This window comes from Tupaia chinensis, unplaced genomic scaffold (assembly GCF_000334495.1).
Source record: "Tupaia chinensis unplaced genomic scaffold, TupChi_1.0 Scaffold000048_1, whole genome shotgun sequence".
Lineage (NCBI taxonomy): Eukaryota > Metazoa > Chordata > Mammalia > Scandentia > Tupaiidae > Tupaia > Tupaia belangeri.
In genome coordinates, this window is record NW_006159506.1 from 8,311,337 (window position 1) to 8,334,736 (window position 23,400).

The 23,400-nt window shown below is 42.8% G+C and overlaps 1 protein-coding gene and 1 pseudogene across 1 annotated transcript in view; one reads left to right on the forward strand and one right to left on the reverse strand.

The window, feature by feature from the left end:
• The window catches only part of FARS2 (phenylalanyl-tRNA synthetase 2, mitochondrial), a 625,214-nt gene that overhangs the window by 481,626 nt on the left and 120,188 nt on the right, over positions 1 to 23,400 (reverse strand). The window lies entirely within an intron of this gene.
• On the forward strand, positions 8,431 to 22,123 carry LOC102473193 (60S ribosomal protein L30-like; annotated as a pseudogene).

Genomic DNA, 23,400 nt, shown 5'->3' on the forward strand with positions numbered 1-23,400 from the left:
GCAGTTTGAGTCCTGGATCCGGTGGCTTAAAACTCACACCGGGCACATGTGTGTGCGTGCCCAAGATCCCGAGAGGACAATGGAGGAGAAGGGATTGTGGCATGGCCATCCCCCCTGGAAGGGGGGTGATTTCTCGCTTTCTGTCTCTCTGTCTCTCTATCAGGCGAGCGCATGCACCCTATAGCAAAAACCTCTCCGAAAAATAAAATAAATAAAATTTCTGCAGGCAGTCTCTGAGTAGTCACACTCGTCTTTGACATTCAGTTGTATCGTACATATTCTAAGTCATTTCATAACCAAGAACGCTGTCGGTGGTACACGTTCAGTTCTTCATTGTTCAATCCCATCTATTAATCCACAGCTGAACTCTTTGCTTTTTTGGGGGGGGCTATGTCATGTTTTTCTATTTTTCATTAGTTCTCGGGCACCACTACTGCTGTGAACATTCCACGACTTATCTTTCTGAGTGTTTAGGTTGTCCCGAGTGGAGTTTCCACGGTCAAGATACACCACAATCAGGATTATAATGACTCGGATTTCTACGTTAATGATAACAGATCCTTACAGTCCTTTCCACTTTTCCCCACAGGCTGCTTCTAACTCTTTACATTTTTATAAAGCAATTAAGTTCAAAGTCACCCCCTAAAAACAACAAAGTAGCAGGAAAAGGCAGAAATTAGTATGGTAAGTACCAGCCATGACACAATCCACAAGGCCAATCAGCTCAATTCCAATTTTGCAGTCAAGTAAGTCTAGGCAGATATATGGGAAAAAAACTCCATTTTCAGCACTTTTTAAGACTTGGAAATTGCAAATAAGAGATTCTAGGCCCAGGTAGCTCTCAGTCCTCATTGCACTATTTCAGTTCCACTGGCCCCAAACCTGACCCCCTCCTTTGGCTTTTCTGCTTTCACCTCCGTGCACACTGGGGCTCACAACAAGGCCCTTCTGAAACACACATATGACCATGTCATTTCTCTGCTAGAAGAGAACTCAGGTTTAAGTCTAGATTTCTTTATAGTCCAATCCCAAACTACCTTCCCTGCTCCCTCTCGGACTCTTTCCACAGTATACACCATGTTTCGCTTCTCAATGACCTACTTGGAGAATGACCCCAGGAAGTGGGGTCCTTCCATACAGAACATTTTCTTTAATTCTGATAAACAAACAGAGGTATGTAAGCAGTTGTAGTAGAATTTTAAGTATGTAACAAAATAGTAATTGGGCTCAAAGTGTTTTCGCCTGAAGTAGTTTCAATGTCACCTGTCAGACATGAATATCCGACACTATTCGTGTCTGACAGGTGACACCAATCATTACGTTTAAAAATCACGTTAATTTACATTTAATACAATGGAGAAATAAATCCGGCATTTAATGTTACTAGGAAGAGCTCCGAATTTACAGCAATTGATGCCCAAAATCAAGACCAGGACATAAAGCTTACATTACCTACACCAAAGAAGCTGGAAAAGACAAGAGCACCGTTGAAATTTGGACAAACAAGACAAAAGTCACAAAGATTAAACTGCACAAGGCCGGCTCCTGGTCCTGGCTACCTCGGCCAGACCTTCTTGGGGAGAGAGAGGCTGTAGAGAATAAGGCCGCATGCAAATGAAGTCAATCATCAAGAACAAGGCCACGCTTGATCTATTTTACATAGTTACCCTGGAGAATAACTTGGAAGTTAGTTGTTCCAGAAAAAGGGTGTGTGGAACACACAAGAGTAAGATCACCCAGAGGACCGCCTAGATGTGTAAGAACAGAATGTGCGAGGTCTTCGAATTCTAGAACTAAGTGGGCACCAAGGAAGCATCTCCTGCTGGCTTAGTTGAAATCAATATAAATAACCTAGACGTTTAAAACAGAAACTTTCAGTTTTTATAGCAAATGATCGGGGTCGTAATTATTGGTGAACATGTATTATCTCTCCCACCACAAAATAACTCTTGAGGCCAGGACACATTCATTTTATTGTTTCTGTAAGAAAATCAAGAATATGAACTACCTGATCCGAGCAAGGGCTTCTTCCATGAGTGAATAAATGCATGGTTCTCAGAGCAAAGTGCTCAGACGGTTATATCCAGTGAGTTCAAGAAAATAAAAAAGGGTCAGGTCCATAGTTCAGCAGTAACGTGCTGCTCAAAAGAAGCTAGATGCCACATAGTGACCTTGCCTGAAACGTGCCAGAAACATATGCAAGTGTCCAGGACCCAAAGGACTGAAGCATTAAAGGAAAGATGTGGTAAGGCCAGACCCCATGGAAGGAGCTTATCCCACTTTCTCTCTATCTCTCTCTCTTTCCCTCTCTCTGACTCCTGTGTATGCATTTGCTCTATTATGAATAAAGAAAAAGAAAAAAAGATAAAGCAAGATGCACAGTAGGATCATTCAACCGATATAGAATATAGTGGACAGTGTGTTTTCAAATCGCCAACTAGCAAAAATGCAAAATGCCTGATGGGACCAGCAGTTAGCGTAATGACTATGTCGCTGGACTCCCACATAGTCGACCGCGGTTCGAGTCCCAGACCCGGTAGCTTAAACCCACGCCGGGCACGTGTGCATGCGTGCCCAAGATCCCGAGAGGAGAAAGGAGAAGGGATTGCGGTGTGGCCATCCCCTCTGGGGGGTGATTTCTCGCTTTCTGTCTCTATGTCTCTCTGGCGAGCGCACACGCCCTATAGCAAAAAAAACTCTCAAAAAAAAAATAATAAAAACAAAAATAAATTTAAAAAAAAATGCAAAACACCCGAGAGGACATTTGAGCACACAGTTAGACTGAGAGCATCACATACCTGTTCCTTAAGTCCATTTGGACGTAATGATTATTTTTCACAGAAATCTGATGTACCTAATTCCTGCAAATCATTGCAGGCTCTGATAAACAATGACCTTGCTTCTACCTTGGACTCTTTAACAGCCTTGAAGAGCAGAAAGTCAATAAATTCTGTTCTGTAAGGATTTACAGTGATGTGTTTTTTCTGACTGAACCTACAGCAAATAAATGACAAAAGAAGAGCCGTGGTGGCAGCTCCAGCACGCAAGTCAGCCTACAGCTCAGAAACACCAGCAGCTCCTGACCATTCACAAAAGCTTTTGACTTGCATGAGTAAATACAAGCCATTTTCTTTTTTTTTTTAGCTCAAATGACAATTTGTTTACCTATCATTGATCTCAACCTTGTATTTAAGGCATGGTTTATAATCAGCAAGAAATTGGCACTGAACACTGATGCCTGGGGCACATGGCTTCCATGGGTTGGCAAAGGCCCATTACAATATTAATGAGTACACCATTTGTCAAGACAATTATGAAAGAACTTGGCAGCTGCACAAAGAGGGCAAGCCCTATGAGAGACAGTGCCAGGGCACATGGATCAGAGAGCCTGAAAAATCTCTTGACACTTCACTCTTCTTTTGTAGTTGTTCTCTTTTGAGCAGATAACATCTTTCTTAAAAACTGAGTCTAAGTAGCAGGAGAAGCAATTACATACACAATTATTATCTGAAGATACAATGCCCACTTCCCATTCAGAAGACATGTCTTTTCGGGAACCAGCAGTTAGCGTAATGACTATGTCGCTGGACTCCCACGTAGTAGACCGCGGTTCGCGTCCCGGACCCAGTGGCTTAGAACTCATGCCGGGCGCGTGTGCGTGCGTGCCCAAGATCCCGAGAGGAGAATGGAGGAGAATGCCCACTTCCCATTCAGAAGACATGTCTTTTCATCGCTATAATTCAATAGAGAAATGACTGTCAATACCATTCTTTGCTAAGAAATCCTGAATGAGGATTTGAAGAGGTTCTGCCACCCTGAAAACTTCTTAACTATTCAAGGATAGATAGAGGAAGACCCATGAGAAAATTATCTTGTGATGGACACAAAAACAAATGGAAAAACACAAGTTTTGAAAGATTTTTTTTAACATAAATTGCACAACTCAGTTCCAAGAGAAATTAGTTTGGCTGTTATAGGTCAGAAGGTTAAAATCTATAATTAAATGAATTCATGAGGGAAGACACAAGACCCTACAAAATTAATTTGAGAATTTGTAAGGAAGTGTCTAAAGGTATCACTGTATTTGGAATTACAGTGATTCTCAACCATTCTTTTGCTATTTTTCACTTTAAAAACTATCATCAGTTGGGCCAGGTGGCGTGGTGGTTAAAGGCAATGGAGGCCCACATGGTTGACCGGAAGTCCTGAATTGGTGGCCTGCTTTCTCATTTCCCTCTCTCTCTCTCTCTCTGTCTGTGTGACCAAACTGGAAAATAACAATAATAATAAACAAAGTTAAATAAAATAATTCCTTTTTTTAAAAAAAGCATCATCAGTTAAAAATTAAGTTTGTAGGGGACCAGCAGGTGGCATGGTGGTTAAGGTGCTAGACACTCCCACATGGCTGGCCATGGTTCGAGTCCTAGACCTGGTGGCTTGCTTTCTCACTTTCCCTCTCTTGCTCTCTCTGTTTCTCTCTCTGGTCAAATGAAAAGTAAATGAATGAATGAATAAAATTAAATAAAGCAATTCTTTTTTTAAAAAAAAAAAGTTAAGTTTGTGTTATTAATATTCGTAAGTATGAATGCTTTTCTAAATATGCCAGAGGAAATAAAAATTCTTATCGATTAATGTAATAAAGTACAATAAACATGTGAGCACACACACACGCAGAATAACAAAATCATCCTTTATACTCCTTGGCTTCTCATCAAAGTGAGTGAAACATTAAAACTGCTAGATAATCTCAACATAGATCAACTTATCACTGATTTTTTTTTAAAGAAAGGTATTAACTGAACTATAGCTCTATTCCATATTTGAGGAATGACAGTTTCATTATTATAAAATTCAGCATTTTAAAAAACTTTATAATTATCTTAGCATGCTATATTTATATATAAGTAGCTTTAAAATAAAAAATTGCTCAACTAATGAAAAAAAATAAGACTCTCATCCAGAAATAATTGAGCAAGCAGAATGACTCTGGCAAGCAAAATTAAAACTTGTTTTAAACCAACTCACTAAATCGCATATTAAAAACTATTTTAAGCAATTAGAAACATTATTGTTTTACAGAAGAAATAACCTCTAGGTTAAAAATTCTTTTCTCCCAATATTCTAAATCAACTGATTTATCTAAGATTCTCCAAATAAAGTCACTACACACATATGAAACCCTGGAGTCCTGACTCTAATAGACCATAGAGTAAATTACCTCCTCCGCTTTAGGCCCACCATTATTAAGTGGACTCTCCATCTACAAATGGTAAAATAACATTACCTTCTCTATGAAGACATTTTTTGGAGAGATTTTTGCTATAGGCTGTGTGCACATGCCAGAGAGACAGAGACACAGAAAGCAAGAAATCATCCCCGGGGGGATGGTCACTGCAGTTCCCTTCTCCTCCATTCTCCTCTCAGGATTTTGGGCACACACGCACAGGCAACCGGTGTGAGTTTAAAGCCACTGAGTCCAGACTCGAACCGCGGTTGACTCCTTGGGAGTCCAGAGACGTGACCATTACACCATCTGCTGATCGCATCTCTAAGAAGACTTTTACGAAGAGTTTTATTTCTTTTTCTTATTTCTTAAAAATTATTATATCTTTCATGTAATCTTCACAATAGTACAAAAGACATAAACTACCTGTCCAAAAATCATGCCTCCTGACTGAAAGTCTTTCAACGGAATTATCAGGATTCAAATCCAGGTCATCCAAGTTTTTACCTAGCTCCTTTTATTGCTGGTTCCCCCTCTCATGGTAAGTATCAGTCCACCTTGCTTATAACAGAATTACCAAGAAAACGCAGTGAAAATGCAAGACAGGTAAGACTAAATAGATACAAACAAGATGCCAGTTTACAGTAGGAGAGGCGAAACAAGAAGGCAAAACACCACCTTTCTGCAGCCTCAGCTGGGGACACTCACGTCTGGCACGCCACCTTTTCCTCCGTTCTGCACATGTCTGTAAATGATTGCAAGGTGCCTCGAGTACTGACTTCGATGTTGTGGGTAGGCAAATTCACAAATACAGAATCCATAAAAAGTGAGGACTGAGGGACCAGCAGTTAGCGTGATGGCTATGTCGCTGGACTCCCATGTAGTTGACTGTGGTTCGTGTCCCGGACCCAGTGGCTTAAAACTCACACCAGGCGTGTGTGCGTGCGTGCCCAAGATCCCGAGAGGAGAATGGAGGAGAAGGGATTGCGGCATGGCCATCCGCCCTGGGGGGTGATTTCTCGCTTTCTGTCTCTCTGTCTCTCTCTCTGTCTGTCTGGCGAGCGCATGCGCCCTATAGCAAAAACCTCTCCAAAAAAAAAAAAAAAACATTGGGGACTGAGTATATACAAAAACACTGCTAGTTGTAGATGTACCGGAGGAAGGAAACTGAGTAGCAAAGAGACAGAAGAGGACATTTGTTTTGTGTCATATAAACTTCTAACCTTTCAAATTCTGTAGTGTGTGTATGAATTTTATGACCTCTGGTCAGAGGAGAAGAAATAGTATAAAACATCCTAATAGTCTGATAAAGGTAAAATCAAACTTTGGATTCAAAGAGGAGAAAGACAATAAAATGAAATTAAGAAAGAAGAAAAGTAGAAACAGATGAATTCAGAACCAGAAAAGTCACAAATATGTGAGGTCTCTCTACAGTGAAGAAACTGAGTAGACTCTCATGGGCGGGAACAGCACTGAGTTATTTCAAAGCAAAAAAAAAAAAAAATCCTATGATTATAGCTTAATTCCCACCAAAGAAGGGGGTCACAGGGAGTATGATACAAATTAAAATACTTTAAAAATAATTATGTAGTAATAACTGAGCTTTGCAAATGGATTATTCATCCCAGAAAATCTAAACTCATAAATACTTAAAATAATTTTGTGGGACTAGCAGTTAGTGTAATGGCTATGTCACTGGACCCCCATGTAGTCAACCATGGTTCGAGTCCCAGATCCAGTGGCTTAAACTCACGCTGGGTGCGTGTGCGTGCGTGCCCAAGATCCCGAGAGGAGAATGGAGGAGAAGGGATTGCGGTGTGGCCATGCCCCCTGGAGGGTGATTTCTTGCTTTCTGTCTCTCTATCTGTCTCTCTTTCTGGTGCGCGCACACTCCCTGTAGCAAAAACCTCTCTAAATAAATAAATAACATAACATAAAATAAATAAATAAAGATGTTGTATAGAACAATGGCACTGACAGTAAGTAAGCTCCCAAACCATCAACAACATCAGTATCACCAAAGAAGGTGCTAGAAATAACAGACTTTTGGCTTCCAGTTCAGACCCAAGAAATGGGATGTCTGGACAGAGCCCAGCAGTCCGTACCCTGACAAGTCTTCAGAGGGTGATTCTGGTGCTAAAGTTTGAGAACCACTGGTACAGAAAGGCATTCAAATGTTACTATACTATTAAATGGAGGCCATAAACATAATTTAAATGTTTCTCAATGTGACGGTCATCCATTAGGGAAAATCTACAGCTGGTTTGTTCAATCACAGGTTTTTAGGACTGATTTTTTTCTCTGATTTCAGGTGGCCAGCAGATACACCACTTTTATAATAGTTGGGCTAGTAGCTCCCACATAGCTGACCATGGTTCAAGTCCTGGACCTGGTGACTTGCTTTTCTTTCTCTCTCTCTCTCTCTCTCTCTCTCTCTCTCTTTCTCTCTCTTCCTCCCTCTGGTAAAATTAAAACATAAATCCATGAATAAATAAAAAATAAAATAATTCTTTAAAAAAATAAACTAATGAAGTTCATCAGAATTTAATGCTCAGTGGGTCTTGATAAGGTTGGGCATAGACCTAAGGAATACAGAGCCTGGTTTTAGTGTAGGAGGATGGAAATGGCCATGTTGCATCCTTAGAGGCTTTTAATTCTCAGTCTTTGGCTAAGCTCCAGACGGATGACATAAGTAGAAAATTAATCTCTGGATGGAATAGAGATGTTTGAAACAGGCAGGACTCCATCTTGGCCGAGTGCCTCCATTATGAACCCTTAAATTCCTATGACTGAAAACCTAGCCTGCTCCCCTTTTGTTTCAGAGTAAATAGAGTAATTAACATTCCTATTGTCCTTAAAACCCCACTTCCCCTAATCACCTTAAGGATGATGAACCTGCTTACTTGCATTTCTTGCTTCGGTAATGTGCTTTTGCTTTTACATTGTAAAGCCCTACCCCCTATCCTTTCAAGCCCACTGCTCTTTGTCCTTATAAATCACCAGGTCATCCCTGACAGGATTGTGCATTTTGGGCCTATATAAGCTCCTTTCTCCTTTCACTCAGGGCTGTGGGGTTTTGAGAGACTTCAGTCCCCCTGTATGTCACTGGCTTAATCAATAAACTCTAATACATTTGGCTATGTCTAGATGTCCTCTAACTTCTCACTGAATAGACTATAACAGTTAACATATTGATATTGGGGAAAATGTTATCACTTAGACGAGAATGCAAGTCTGGGGTCTTTGTTACAAAACTTCCTAAGAATGAAGGGAGGGCCTTTCTTGCTTCCCCGCCATCTTGGCGGCTGCTTTTGGTTGGGTGCCGCCCCGTACCTAAGGCAGGAAGATGGTGGCCGCAGAGAAGATGGAAGAAGTCGCTGGAGTCGATCAACTCTCGGCTCCAACTTGTTATGAAAAGTGGGAAGTATACGTCCTGGGGTACAAGCAGACTCTGAAGATGATCAGACAAGGCAAAGCCAAGTTGGTCATCCTCGCCAACAACTGCCCAGCTTTGAGGAAATCTGAAATAGAGTACTATGTCATGTTGGCCAAAACTGTGTCCCTCACTACAGTGGAAATAATATTGAATTGGGCACAGCACGTGGAAAATACTACAGAGTATGCACACTGGCTATCACTGATCCAGGTGATGCCAATATCATTAGAGGTATGCCCGAACAGACTGGTGAAAAGTACATCATGCAACGTTTTTCTTTAATAAAGCTTGCCAGAGCTTGTTTTAAAAATACTGGGGAAAAAAAAAGGAAGGGAGGAAGAAAGGAAGGAAAGGTGGGGAAAGGAAAGAAAGGAGGAAAGGAAAGGAAAAGAGAAAAGAAAACAGAAAAAAGAAGGAAGGAAAGAAAAAGAAGACAAAGGACAAAGCTGCAAAGAGGAGCTCAAGAGCCTGGTTCTCCCTCCTGTCCTGGACTCCTCTTTCACAGCCCCTCCAACACCTTAGAAGAAACAGCTCTCAGAGTTCAGTCAAGCAAGTGTCTAGATTGGAAAAGAAGCTTAAAAATTAAAGGCCAGTCACTGTGGCACAGAGGGAAGACTCTGATGCTGAAACCACATGGAAAGGTGCCAGGTTCGCATCCCAAGGTCTCCCTGTACATGCTGTGTTCACACAGCACACATGCCTGTGGCCCTGAGTCCATAGGACTGGAAGTGGGTTGCGGCCTGAGGATCCTGTTGGGGCTCCTTGCCTAGCTCTCTTTCTCTTTCTCTCCCCCAGCCCCCAACCATTGCAGAAAATATAAATAAACTTTAAAAAAATCATTAAAATTAGAAAGAATATAAAGATGAGCTAGACCACCAGGGCATTTAACAGATAAGGAAACCGAGGCCCAGAGTTATAACTGGTGGTAACTTGGGACGTGGTCTCTGGCCTACCATTCTCCTTTCCCTGTCACCTAGTGCTCTCCCGTGACCCACCTCACCTGTATTTTTCTCCACCAAAGAAAGCCCAAGCAAGCACACGGCACTAACACAGTAGAAAGCAGACAGTTGAGTAGAGTAGGCATGACACACTTCGGTATTTCAGATTTCAAAACTCAATGCTAATCTTCCAGGAAGGGTGCTTCATTTTTCTAATGTTCCCTACTGAAATCAGTTATCTTCAAAGACTCTCATGACAGTTGACGACCTACTGTTTCAAGGGGGGAGGTGCCAAAACTACTTTCAAATTCTTATTGCCAGAGACTAAAGTCTATTAGATATGGTGTCCTTGTCTTTTTATGGAGATGAAGAAAATTGCACTGCTGCGAAGTGATTGAATATGACAGGACGACAGTGATTAGTCCTAACTTGCAAAGAGCTTGAGCATCCAACTCTGAGTAGTATGAGGAAAAAAGAGGGGTACCTTGTGAGAAAAGACAGCAATTAATTTTTTTAGAGAGAGAGGGTTTTGGTTTTTTTGTTTGTTTGTTTGTTTGTTTTGCTATAGGACATGTGCATTCACCAGAGAGAGAGAGAAAGAAACCAAGAAATCACCCCCCAAGAGGGGATGGCTACACCACAATCCCTTCTCCTCCATTCTTCTCTTGAGATTTTGGACATGCACACATACATGCCCGGCATGAGTTTTACGCTACTGGGCCCAGGACTAGAATCACAGTCAGCCCTGGGGAAGGATTATGCCATCTGCTAGTCCCAGTTACTACTTTTTTTTTTTTGACATTGTCAATGGCCACACTATAGACAAAACAAGCAAAAAATTATACCTATGCCATGACACGGTCTTTACCTTGTACATGTGAATGTCTGTTTTATATTATAAAAAATACTAGAAGAGTTATACAAGGGTCTTCAAAAGTTCATGGAAGATGTGTATTATGAACAACTACATACTGTGCCAATTTTTTTGAACAAAGATAAACTCACACTTTAATTTCACTTGTCCACAAACTTTTTGAAGTCCCCTTGCATAATGAAACTGACAGTGGTTTTTCAAGATCAAGCACTCAATCTGAATTTTTTTCTACCCAGCTTTTATGTACTGAGCTTCTGTAATCAGGAAAGAGGAGAAATGCAGTTGGTGATTGAGAAATCTGTTGATCGCCATCAATATCCTGTCAAAGTATTTCTGAAAATCTTCTAAAAGCAACTACAAGGGAGATTTCAGAAACGTGTTTTGGAGAGTGCTTTTTTGGGTTTGCTAAATTTCAGGTCCACCAAGCAGTAGCTGTCATAGTCCTGTGAAAAGACACGCTTCTGCAATCTAAAAAAAGAAAAGAGTTTTTTTTTTTTTTAATCTCCCTATGCAATTTGTTTGTTTGGTCATATGGCTCACTGCCCTCATAAAAACTAAAAGCATGTGTTCATGCATTCAATCAATCATTCAGCGCATTTGCCTTAAGTGCCTCACATACACCAGCTAGAAAGGTAGGGACTTGGAATGCCCATGAATAAATGATGGCCCTAAACTCCAGCTCACACACAGGCCGATGGAAACAGTTAGGTGGAATAAACACAATACAGAGACACAAGGGTAACCTGGATACTCTCTCTAGTTATGTAGCCTCTTTGGATAATACCTTACCACTCCTATGCTTCTAAATCCCAAATATTTATATATGACTTAATCTCACTCTTTGTATTTCCAGAACCTAGCAGCATAGTTGGCAGAAACCAGAAACTTAACCAAACATTGAGTACACAGATGACAAAATGGGTAAATATACAAAAGCCTAAAAGACAACTGGCTTCACAGAGGAATTCGTTTTTTTTAAGTGTTTCTTAATTAAACTTAAAATTTTGGGGTCGGCAAGTGGCATGGTGGTTAAAGGCGCTGGACTCCCACATGGCCGACTACGGTTCAAGTCTCGGACCTGGTGGCTTGCTTTCTCATTTCCTCTCTCTCTGTCTCTCTCTGATCAAACTGGAAAATAATAATGATAATAATAATGAATAAAGTAAAATAAAAAAAAATCTTTAAAAAAAAAAACTTTATATAATTACAGATTTTCGTGATGTCAGAATAAATACTATAGAATGACCCCAGGGATGCTTCCTATAATAATCACACGAGGCAGAACTCAAGTGCAATAATGCCACAACCAGCATATTGACATAATATCAACAATACGGATATCTACCCAGAATGAGAGCATGTCCATCGCCACGAGAATCCCTCCAGTGGCCTCGTTCCAGCTCATTCACCTCTCTCCCCTACCACATCTGTTACTCCTGGTAACCAGTAAATCTGTAACCCACTTTCGTAATTCCATCATCTCAAGAACGTTACACACAATGAATCATGTCGATTGGGACCTCTTTGGCTTAGATTTTTTTTCGCTCAGGAGGCTGGAGAGTGGCATAGCAGCAACACAAGGCTTGGAGAGGCTGACCCATGTGGGAATGTTCTGAGCCCTTGTCCAGAGATCGCCCTAAACATGCCAAGTGTACACATGTCTGACTGAAGCTGGGGGTGGACCGCAGCATGAAGACTCGGTCAGGCGTACCTGTCTCTCTCACTCACGGAAGGAATAAATAAACTTAAAAATGAGATTTCTTTTTCACTCAACATAATTTACTGAAGATCCATTCAGGTGTAGGAGCTATACTGATAATGCCTTTGACTTTACTGCTGAGCAGTACTCATGGGATGGACATCCCACGGTTTGTTTAACCATTCCCCATCAGGACAGGAGGGTTGTTTCCAGGTAGCAGGAAAAAAAATTGCTATCAACATTCATATACGAATTTTTACATGTTTTCTTTCTCTGAGATAAGTACCCAAGAATGCAACTGCTGAGTATGATAGTTCTATGTTTTGTTTTATGAGAAACTGTCAAACTGTTTCCAATGGATGAGTGACCCAGTTTTTCTGCATCTTCACCCAGGTTTAGTGTTAACTTGTTTATTTTAGCCATTCTGCTAGGGGTGTAGCAGTATCTCAAGGTGGTTTAAATTTGCATTTCGCTACAGATGAATGATGTTGAACACCTTTTTGGGTGCTCGTTTGCCATCTGTAAATCTTTGGTGAAATATGGGAACTATTATTGTACAGTTACTTGTTAATGACAATGTAAAATGATACGATACTTCAAAATACAAGTTGTCGATGACTTATAAAACTAAACATAAACATACCATATGATCCAGTAATTCCAATCATAGGTATTTAACCAAGAGAAAATGTTCACAAGAAAAAGACTAGTACAAACACATCTATTGCGACTTTACTCGGACACTTGGGCGGGCGTGTGGGTCTTACCCTGTGGGTCTAGTTTTCAAATCCTAGGGCTCTACGAAAGAGGCTCAGGGGAGTCTCAAGAGGTGAAAACAAGACAGGAAAGTGGGGCTCCAGCTCTGATGAAATCACAGCAGCTTTTCTTCCTAAATGCTACAAACTGCCACTTGGGGTAAAAATCATTTTATTGTCTCCAATGATGCAAAGGAATACACGCCCGTGCACACATATGTACACATAGAAAATCTCACAGAAAAAAATCATGCATTGTTGGAGCTGATAATGAATTTCATCCACACATTGCAATGGGCCTCCATGAACAACACAACATTCATGTCTTTTTCAAGAGTGGTTGCTTAGGGAACCAGCAGTTAGCGTAATGGCTATGTCGCTGGACTCCCACGTAGTCGACCAAACTGAGACTTAGAGTAGCAAAATTACTTGTGCAAGGTCACACAGAGCCAGACATCTCGGTTGGCATGACTTCAGAGTCTATGCCATTTTCACAATGCTCCATTTCTGAGGTAATTGACTAGCAAGAAGGTATTTGATTATTGAGGACCTTCCAGCACACACTGTGAGCCTATTTCTAGCTAAGGTATTTTCCAGTTCAATGGTTCATATGTTCTTTCATTTATTCATCATCCATCCATCCATTCATTCATTTATTGAGTATTGGGCTCAACAAACCCTTTGACCCTAAGGATGTTTTAGCCCTTATCAAAAGACACTGATACTGGGAACCAGCAGTTAGCGTAATGGCTATGTTGCTGGACTCCCATGTAGTTGACCGTGGTTCGTGTCCCGGACCCGGTGGCTTAAAACTCACGCCGGGCGCGTGTGCGTGCATGCCCAAGATCCCGAGAGGAGAATGGAGGAGAAGGGATTGTGGCGTGACCATCCCCCCTGGGGGGTGATTTCTCGCTTTCTGTCTCTATGTCTCTCTCTGTCTGTCTGGCGAGCGCACACGCCCTATAGCGAAAACCTCTCAAAAAAAAAAAAAAAAAGAGTGGTTGCTTAAAATATGCAGGATGGGGGCCGGCCACATAGCCTAGTAGTTAAGGAAACAGAATCCCACATGACTGGCCGTAGTTTAAATCCTGGCCCAAGGGATTTGAAAAACACACCAGACACAGAGCCTGCATGCCCAATGTCCAGACAGGGCCAAGAAATGGAGGAGAAAAAAGGGTGTCATGATCATGGGGAGGTCTTCTTCCTCTTTCTCTTTCTCTCTCAATCTCTGTGCCCTCTGCAATAAAATATTTTTAAAAATTAAAATGTGCAGAGCAGGGCTTCATATGTATACCCATAGCACTGAAAGTCAGGAAAGGATATTAAAAATCAATTAGTTTAATATCCTTCTTGGTTGTTTTAGTCTTTTATTTTCTTCAATGAGCCAGAGAAAATAGAGAGGAAGGGGAGAAGGAGAGAGACAGACAGACAGACAGCACCCACAATGGGGGTCTCAACACCACAATATACTCCCAGCTTTCAGTCCACCTCAGATCAGGGCAACTGTGTCCAAGTGTACTAAAGGAGGTCTCCCGACTTGAACTGGGAACCTTCCCCTATGGGATTACCTTTTACCTCTGTGCCACTATTTGGCTACTCAACTAGTTTAATATCTTGATTTTACAAATAAGAAATTTGGGCTTGGGACCAGCAGTTAGCGTAATGACTATGTCGCTGGACTCCCATGTAGTCGACCGTGGTTCACGTCCCAGACCTGGTGGCTTAAAATTCACGCCAGGCGCATGTGCGTGCGTGCCCAAAATCCCAAGAGGAGAATGGAGGAGAAGGGATTGCAGTGTGGCCATCCGCCCTGGGGGGTGATTTCTCGCTTTCTGTCTCTCTGTCTCTCTCTGTCTTTCTGGTGAGCGCACACGCCCTATAGCGAAAACCTCTCCCCCAAAAAAGAAATTTGGGCCTAATGAGGAAAGAGACTTCTAGAAGACGGTTAATCCCTGGGAGTCAAAGCAAGGTGCACAGGGCCCCCAGGTCCACGAGGCAGTACTGGTCCGTTTCCTCCTCCTCGACATCACCATGTCCTCTGAGGCGTCTTTTAATGAGATTTTTCTAGTTATTTTGGCTACAAGGCTTTTGAAAAATAAGGTCTGTGCTTCACATGATAAAGGCCTTCCAAAACAGTCCATTTTCTTCATAGCTGCCTGTAAACGATTACCAGCCTATTTTCTGATTTTGACATTTATTTGATATTCAGATTCTATTGTAGAACCTCGTATGAGCTGTGGAGATAATTAATAGAAATGTGAAAAGCTCAGAGAAAAGTAGCAGAGCAGAGGAAAGGGAACATTCTTAAAGTTCAAGCCGCCTTCCTGTGCCACTTTACAGCATTTAATTGTCTGTTATCCTCGAACACAAAATGCAAACACTAATCTGAAATGACCACCCTCCCTCAATCTCTATTACCTGTTCAAAACAAAAAGCGCGCAGGCCTGATCTTGCACGTGCATGTTTGGGTAAACTGCTACTTAAAGGAGCCTGAGAGGTGAACTTGCACTGAAATCAAGATGATAGTTGGGACCAGCAGGTGGCATGGAGGTTAAAGCACTCTATCTACTATGGCCAACTGTGTGGTTCGAGTCCCGGATCTGGTGGCTTGGAAATCACACCAAGCACGTGAACATGAGTGCCCAAAATCCTGACAGGACAACAGAGTTGAGAAGGGACTGATCACGCATTCCACCCTGGGGGAATTTCTCACTCCCTACCACCTCTGGTGACCTACAGCCAAAACAAATAAACAAAGGCTCTTACTTTAACCTTCCTGGGGATGAGGTGACCCTCCTGTCAGACACACTGATAATCTACCTGCTCTCTAACCGATGTAGTCCTGGCCCTTTATAATATTTCTTTAAATTAAACAGCTCGCCTTTAAGATTTTTCACCCCTACAGCAGATCAAAGAAGAACATTCTAAAAGCCAGTTATCTCGCTTTATTTTCTTTAGAGAGAGATTGTTGCTATAGGGCACGTGTGTTTACCAGAGAGAGAGAGATGAAGAAATCACCTCCCAAGGGGGATGGCCATGCCATTTTCCTCCTGGGATTTTGGGCATGCCTGCACACACACCAGGTCTAAGTTTCAAGCTACTGGGTCCAGGACTCAAACTGTAGTTGGTCACATGAAAGTCCAGTGCCTTAAGCACTAATGCCACCGAGTAGCCCCATCAGTTACCTTCTTTTTTGTTTTTTATGGAGAGAGAGATTTTGCTATAGAGCACATGCACTCGCTCGCTGGAGAGACAGAGAGCAACAAATCATTCCCCCAGGGGGGATGGCCATGCCACAATCCCCTTCTCTTCCATTCTCCTCTCAGGATCATGGGCACACATACATATGCACCTGGAGTGAGTTTAAAGTCACCAGGTCCAGGACTCGAACCATAGTCAACTACGTGGGAGTTCACCAACATAACTATTATGCCATCTGCTGGTCCCATCAGTTACTTCTTAATAACACTTCCAGTAAGAGGTCTCATGGAAGAAAAAAATGAATAATGAAAATAATAGCCTTGCTTTATTTTATTTATTTATTTATTGACTGACTTATTTCAATTTGCCAGAGGGCACATGGGCTCACCAGAGAGTGACAAAGAGACAGAGAGAGAGAAAAGGAGAAAGTATCCACCAGTCATGTGACAATCCCTTCTCCTCCCTTTCTCACTCTTTTCAGGATTTTGAGCCGACATGCACATGCATCCAGCATGTTTTTCAAGCCACCATGGCTGGGATTTAAACCACATGATTGGTTACGTGAGATCCAGGTTCCCAAACTACTAGGCCATGGAGCTGGTCCAGCGTTATTTTATCATTATCTTTATCATTGCTTTATTTCTTAAACAGTTCTTCACATACACTATCTCATTTAGTCGCCATCATAATTCAACTTGAGAAAAAAAAGCAAAGCTTTGCTGTAGAGTATGCTAGAGCATGTGCTCACAGGAGAGAGACGGAGAGGGGGGAAGGTGAGAAGGCTCCCCCCCAGGGAGTGACCATGCCACACTCACTTCTCCTCCATTCTCTTCTCAGGACCTCGGTCACATGCATGTCTGGTGGGTTTTTCAAGCTGCTGGGTCTGGGACCTGAACCACACAGTCAGCTCTGTGAGATCCAACCACCTTAATCTCTATGCCGCCTGGCTGGCCCAATTCAGTATTATTTTTAATTACATTCGAGATATCATTTGATGCTTAATTCCTTAAATGAAAATATAAAGTGACTGTATTTAATTACATTCAAGATACAATTTCACAGAAAAGAAAAATGAGGCTTTATATGGTTACACAATAAAAAAGATAGATAGATAGATAGATAGATAGATAGATAGATAGATAGATAGATAGATAGATTTTAAATGGAACTGTCGAGAGGGACCAGCAGTTAGTGTAATGGTTATGTCGGTGGACTCTCACGTAGTTGACCGCAGTTTGAGTCCCGGACCCAGTGGCTTAAATTCACGCCAGGTGCATGTGCGTGCGTGCCCAAGATCCCGAGAGGAGAATGGAGAAGGGATTGTGGCGTGCCCATCCCTCCTGGGGGTGGGGGGCGATTTCTCGCTTTCTGTCTCTCTGTCTCTGTCTGTCTGGCGAGCACACATGCCCTATAGCAAAAACCTCTCCAAAATATATATTAATTAATTAATTAATTAATGGAACTGTTGAGAATCAGAGATCCAGTTCTAACTCCAAAGCCCACACTCCTCCACTGAGTTTGGAGGGGGATAAATTCCAGTTACCCAGGCCGAGCCTGCTCAGTGCCACCTGACCGCCTCTGGCTGCTGGAGCAGTGCTTATCATGGGGGCAGTGTGCCCTTCAACACAGACAGAGGCCCCCAGGAGGTGTGCTGCCTCTGCAGCCACTGCTCTACGCTCTAAAACCGCCCATCCTCCCATAGCACTCACTCCTTGCCTGTACTCAGCCTTTAGTCCAGCAAATTAGCCAGGCACTGAGTTTTCAAGAGGACGGGTAGCCCGTGACATCAGGAGAAGGAACCGCAGCCTTTCTGCACATGAAAAGCACACTTGTTGTCTACCTCGGGGTCTTTCTTCAGGTCATTTTGATCTGTTACAAATTCCTGTCACTTCTCGGGACCTGTGATTTCTGCTGTAGGTCTTTTACGGCCTCTGTCTCCATGTCCTGGCTCCCGTGCAGCAATGGCAGTAGTGAACAAATATTCCCACCAGGGAATGAAGGGTTTGCCCATGACAGCAGCCAGCCTGTCTGCGGGACGCTGCTACCGTGACCTATCTGCATCACGACCTGACACTTAGATAAACTGGACCTGGAGACTGCTGGCTTTGAAGGTACCACATCAAACGTAGTAGCTTCGGTGACCAGATACCCAGAAACAGCCAGCACGACATCTGAAAAGAAGGACTGGATGGTACAGCCAAGAAGGCAAAGGGCAACTAAGAGCAGAACAATGCTCATTCCTAGCCAGCCGTGTGCACAAGGACACTGACATGTCCCCTGCTGGCGGAGCTATAAAAATATTTTTTGGGGGGGAGGTTTTTGCTATAGGGCGCGTGCGCTTGCCAGACAGAGACAGAGAGACAGAAAGCGAGAAATCACCCCCCCAGAGGGGATGGCCACACCATAATCCCTTCTCCTCCATTCTCCTCTTGGGATCTTGGGCATGCTTGCACACGCACCCGGCGTGAGTTTAAGCCACCGGGTCTGGGACTCGAACTGCGGTCGACTACATGGGAGCCCAGTGACATAGCCATTACGCTAACTGCTGGTCCTGCTATAAAAATATTTTTAAGCTTATTTATTTCTTCCACAAGAGATAGAGGGAGATAAATACACACAAACATACACAAACACACATACAAAGAAAGAGGCACCACCCGACAGGGTCTTCACATACCATGATCCACCCCGGTCTCAGCTACTGAGGGTGACACACGCCAGGGACCGCCCCACGTGGTTTCACCATCACAAAGCACTGTGTTACCATGATGCCACTGCAGCTGGCCAACATGTTACTTTTTATTCATTTAAAGGGACTGGGGAGGAGATGGCGTAATGGCCATGTCACTGGACTTCCATGTAGATGACTATGGTTCAAGTCCTAGACCCAGTGGCTTAAACTCACGCCAGGCACGTGTGCGTGCATGCCCAAGATCCCCAAGAGGAGAAAGGAGTAGAAGGGATTGCAGTGTGGCCATCTCCCCTGGGGGGTGATTTCTCTCTCTGTCTCTCCCTGTCTTTCTGGTGAGGACATGCACAACAAAAAACTCTCAAAAAAAAAAAAAAAAAAAAAAATGGGGGGGGGACTGGTGAGATACATTTCATTTTTGAAATTTTTAAGGGTTAAAACTGATACTGTAGGGAACCAGCAGTTAGCGTAATGGCTATGTCGCTGGACTCCCACGTAGTCAACCACGGTTCGTGTCCCGGACCCGGTGGCTTAAAACTCACGCCAGGCGCGTGTGCGTGCGTGCCCAAGATCCCGAGAGGAGAATGGAGAAGAAGGGATTGCAGCATGACCATCCCCCCTGGGGGGTGATTTCTCGCTTTCTGTCTCTATGTCTCTCTCTGTCTGTCTGTCTGGCGAGCACATGCACCCTACAGTGAAAATCTCTCCCCCCCCCAAAAAAAAAGAAAAAAGAAAAAAAAAAACTGATGCCATATTCTTAAGCACAGAGGGATGAGGATCTGTAAGCATGAGATAAAGGCCTCCCATGGGGAAATCTCAACTAGGACCTTAACAAGGCCAGCTCCTATAAGAGCTCACACCTTCCCTCTGCCTCTGTCGCTGATTCTCTCTCTGCTCCCTGTATCTGCAGGCCCCTAGTGGTCTATATATTTAGACTACTTCTACGTGGCTCTTATTTTCCCTTTTCATTTATATGTTCCTACCGAAGACTCTCTATTTTTATATTTTATCATAACTATAAATCCCGTTGGGGGGGCAGCAAAACAAACTGGGCACATGTGCACGCATGCCCAAAATCCCAAGAGGAAAACAACGAAAGGATTGTGGTGTGGCCATCCCCCAGGGAAGTGGTTTCTTATTTTTCTTCTCTTTCTCTGTCTCTCTCTGGTGAGTGCATGCACCCAACAGCAAAACAAACAAACAAACAAAAACAAACAAACAAACAAAAACACTCCTGTTGGAATTTGCCTTCCATTATTTGAGTTAAGAGGAAGGTTAAAAATACATTCAGAAAATTCAAAGCTTATCTGTACTGAGCTGGAGAAAAAAGAGATTGACCAGCAGGTGGTGCAATGGTTACATTGCTGGACTCCCACATGGCTGACTGAGGTTCAAGTTCTGGAACCGGAGGTTTGAAACTCACACCCGGTACATGTGTGTACGTGCCCAAAATCCTGAGAGAAAAATGGAGGAGAAGGGATTACAGTGCGGCCATCCACCTTGGGAGGTAGGAAGGGACGGGAGGGTGATTTCTCACTTTCTGTCTCTCTGTCTCTCTGTCTCTCTGGTGAGCACACATACCCTATAGGGAAAAAAAAAAGAGATTAATAAAATAAACAAGATCTAATTATTGTACATTGAATGTAGTACTTGTTTTCTACACAAGGATCTGAAAAGCCCAAGTGGAATCATGTTATCACAATGAAAAGACCTTGAAGATCATAAAACCGATTTGGTCACCTTGACCAAAGAGGAAAGTGAGACCCCCGAGAAGATTCAACTTAGCAAAGTTTCTACCACTAGCTATTTATGGGCACTCCACAATGTTAAAACCCAACTAAGATGCATTTGTCACTTTGAAAATGAAAAGGGGAGGGACCAGAGGTTAGCGTAATGGCTATGTTGCTGAACTCCCAACCGTGATTCCAGTCCCGGACCCGGAGGCTTAAATTCACACCGGGTGCGTGTGCATACGTGCCCAAGATCCCAAGAGGAGTATGGAGGAGAAGGGATTATGGCATGGCCATCCCCTAGGGAGGTTATTTCTCACTTTCTGTCTCTCTGTCTCTGTCTAGTGAGCATAAGTGCCTTATAGCAAAAACCTCTCCAAAAAAAGAAAATGAAAAGGAGAGCTCCTTAGACCACCTCTGCTAGGCTGACTGGCCCTCCACACCTCCGCTGATGAAGGACCACATCCTCCTGTTCCATCAGAGAGAAGCATGGCAGTCAACAGCTCCCCTTTGCTAAGCACAACTTATTGGTGCAATTATTCAAATATTATGGCATATTTATTTATATGGAAATGGAAAAATGGAAGTGCTGATCCTAAAAACGATGCAACTGAGACAAAGATGGGCATCATTAAGTGTATAAAAGTGGTGACTCACAGTCAGCAGAACAGTTTTAGAACATATGCTGGCCCACTCAGTGTGCAAAAGGAAGAGGGGAAAAAAATTAAACACAGCCCAAATATCAAGACTGTCATGTCTACGGATTGCCAAGGCAGTGAGCAGAAGTGAGAGGAAATGTCTAAAGCATCACCAAAATACAAAATGAGAACTAGCATCTGAAGATTCCAGGAACTCCAATACGGAGGAGTGCATGGGTCTCTGCGCTAGGCGTTTATCGTACCACAAACGCACTGATCCGAAGTATGCTTGGTAGTGGCTTACAAAAAGAAAACAAAAGAGACAAGAGAGTGTCAGTCTATCGCTCTTTCCTGCTTGACCCCTTATCTTATGAAAGCACCTTAATATTTGTTTATTTGCTTGTTTATTTTAGATTTTTGCCATAGGACACATGCCCTCGCTGGAGAGAGACAGTGAGAGGGAAAGTGAGAAATCACTGTCCGAGGGGATGGCCATTAACAAACACACACACATGCCCAGCGTGATTCTCAAGCTGCAAGGGCTGGGACTTGAACCGCAGTCTGCCATGTGGGATCCCAACACCACACACCCTGCTGGCCCTACTCCTTACTTCTAATAGGTCTCAATCATTTATTTGGCTGAGTAGAGACAGTACTCCTGCTGGCAGAAGCAAAATGTGAGCTCCAAAGTAACTATTGAATGAAACAATCTACATTGCAGTTGAATATATTTTCATGTTGTTTTTAAAAAGATTGTACATTGTGTAACAGCTGACCATAAAAATATACCTTTATAATTAGACATTTTATATCTTCTTGGTTCTCCAAGCACATATAAAGCAAGTGCCTAAAGTCTATACATTAAATTTTGATCCTCTTTTTCAGAAATGGGTTGTCAATGAAAATGGACGGCAGCCCGGGGTGGCAGAGAAAAACTAGAAGCCAGAACTCTTGGGTAAGACATCACTCATCTTCTTTGGCAAGGCTCGTGCCTAGAAGTGGGCTGCACAGGCTTTAAGACTCCTGCTCTGGCACTCGGTGACTATGAAAATCATGCCGGGCGTGTGTGCATGCCCAAGATCCTGGGAGGAGAATGGAGAAGAAAGGATTGTGGCGTGGCCATCTCCCCCCACCAAGGGTAGTTTCTCACTTTCTCTCTCACATCTCTGTGTCTCTCTCTGGAGAACAGGCTTGCCCTACAGCAAGAACCTTAAAGAAAGAGAGAGAGAAGAAGGGGATTCTTTTATTTCCCTTTTCTATTGTATTCTTAGAACATTCTAAGTAGATATACTCTGAATATATAACTGCATTATAGGGGCCATCAATTGGCGTAATGGCTATGTCACTGAACTCCCATGCAGTCAATGGCGGTTCGAATCCCGGACCCAGTGGCTTAAACTCACTCTGGACCACTGGATGCCCCAACATCCGAGAGGAGAATGGAGGAGAAGGGATTGAGGCGTGGCCATCCCCCTTGAGAGGTGATTTCTCACTTTCTGTCCCTCTGACTCTCTGTCTCTCTCTGTCTTTTTGGCCAGCACATGCACCCTATAGCAAAAACCTCTAAAAAAATAATAAATAAATAACTGCATTATAAATGCTACGGCATTGATTTAAAAACAAACAAAAAGAATAAGGAACGAATATCAGCACTGTGAATTTTGCCAGTCGGGAGATGTGAGACTAAGAGGTTACATGTTTGAAAACAGTAATAACATACAGTACAAATAAATATTAAATAAAAATGGATTTGGGGATGTCAGTGTAGAAGATACCCAAGACAAGAAATAGGAAAACAAGAAATGGCACTTCAGGCCACGGGACCACCACTCCCAACAACCAGATTATACCCAGTGTCTCTCAGGAAGGCTTCCTACAGTTGCCCTCAAAATAACCTCTCTCGCAGGACAGAAAACCTCTCCCTGTGGCCACATAGCAGGCAAATGAAGGGGAAATAACGTGCACATATAAAACCGAGTCTATAAAAATATTTATCCATCCATTTCATGTCCTCTATTCCCTTCCAAGCCCCTAAGCAGATAGTTCCTCCTCAATGTCCAATAACTGCCTTCCCAGACAAGAGGGCCAGAAGATGCCTTCGCCTTGACCTGAAACAGGGAGGTCCTAGTGAATGACCCCAAAGCCCACGACAACAATATCAGAGTTATTTCTTTTTTTTTTCCTTTTTTTTGAGAGTTTTTTTTTTTTTTTTTTTT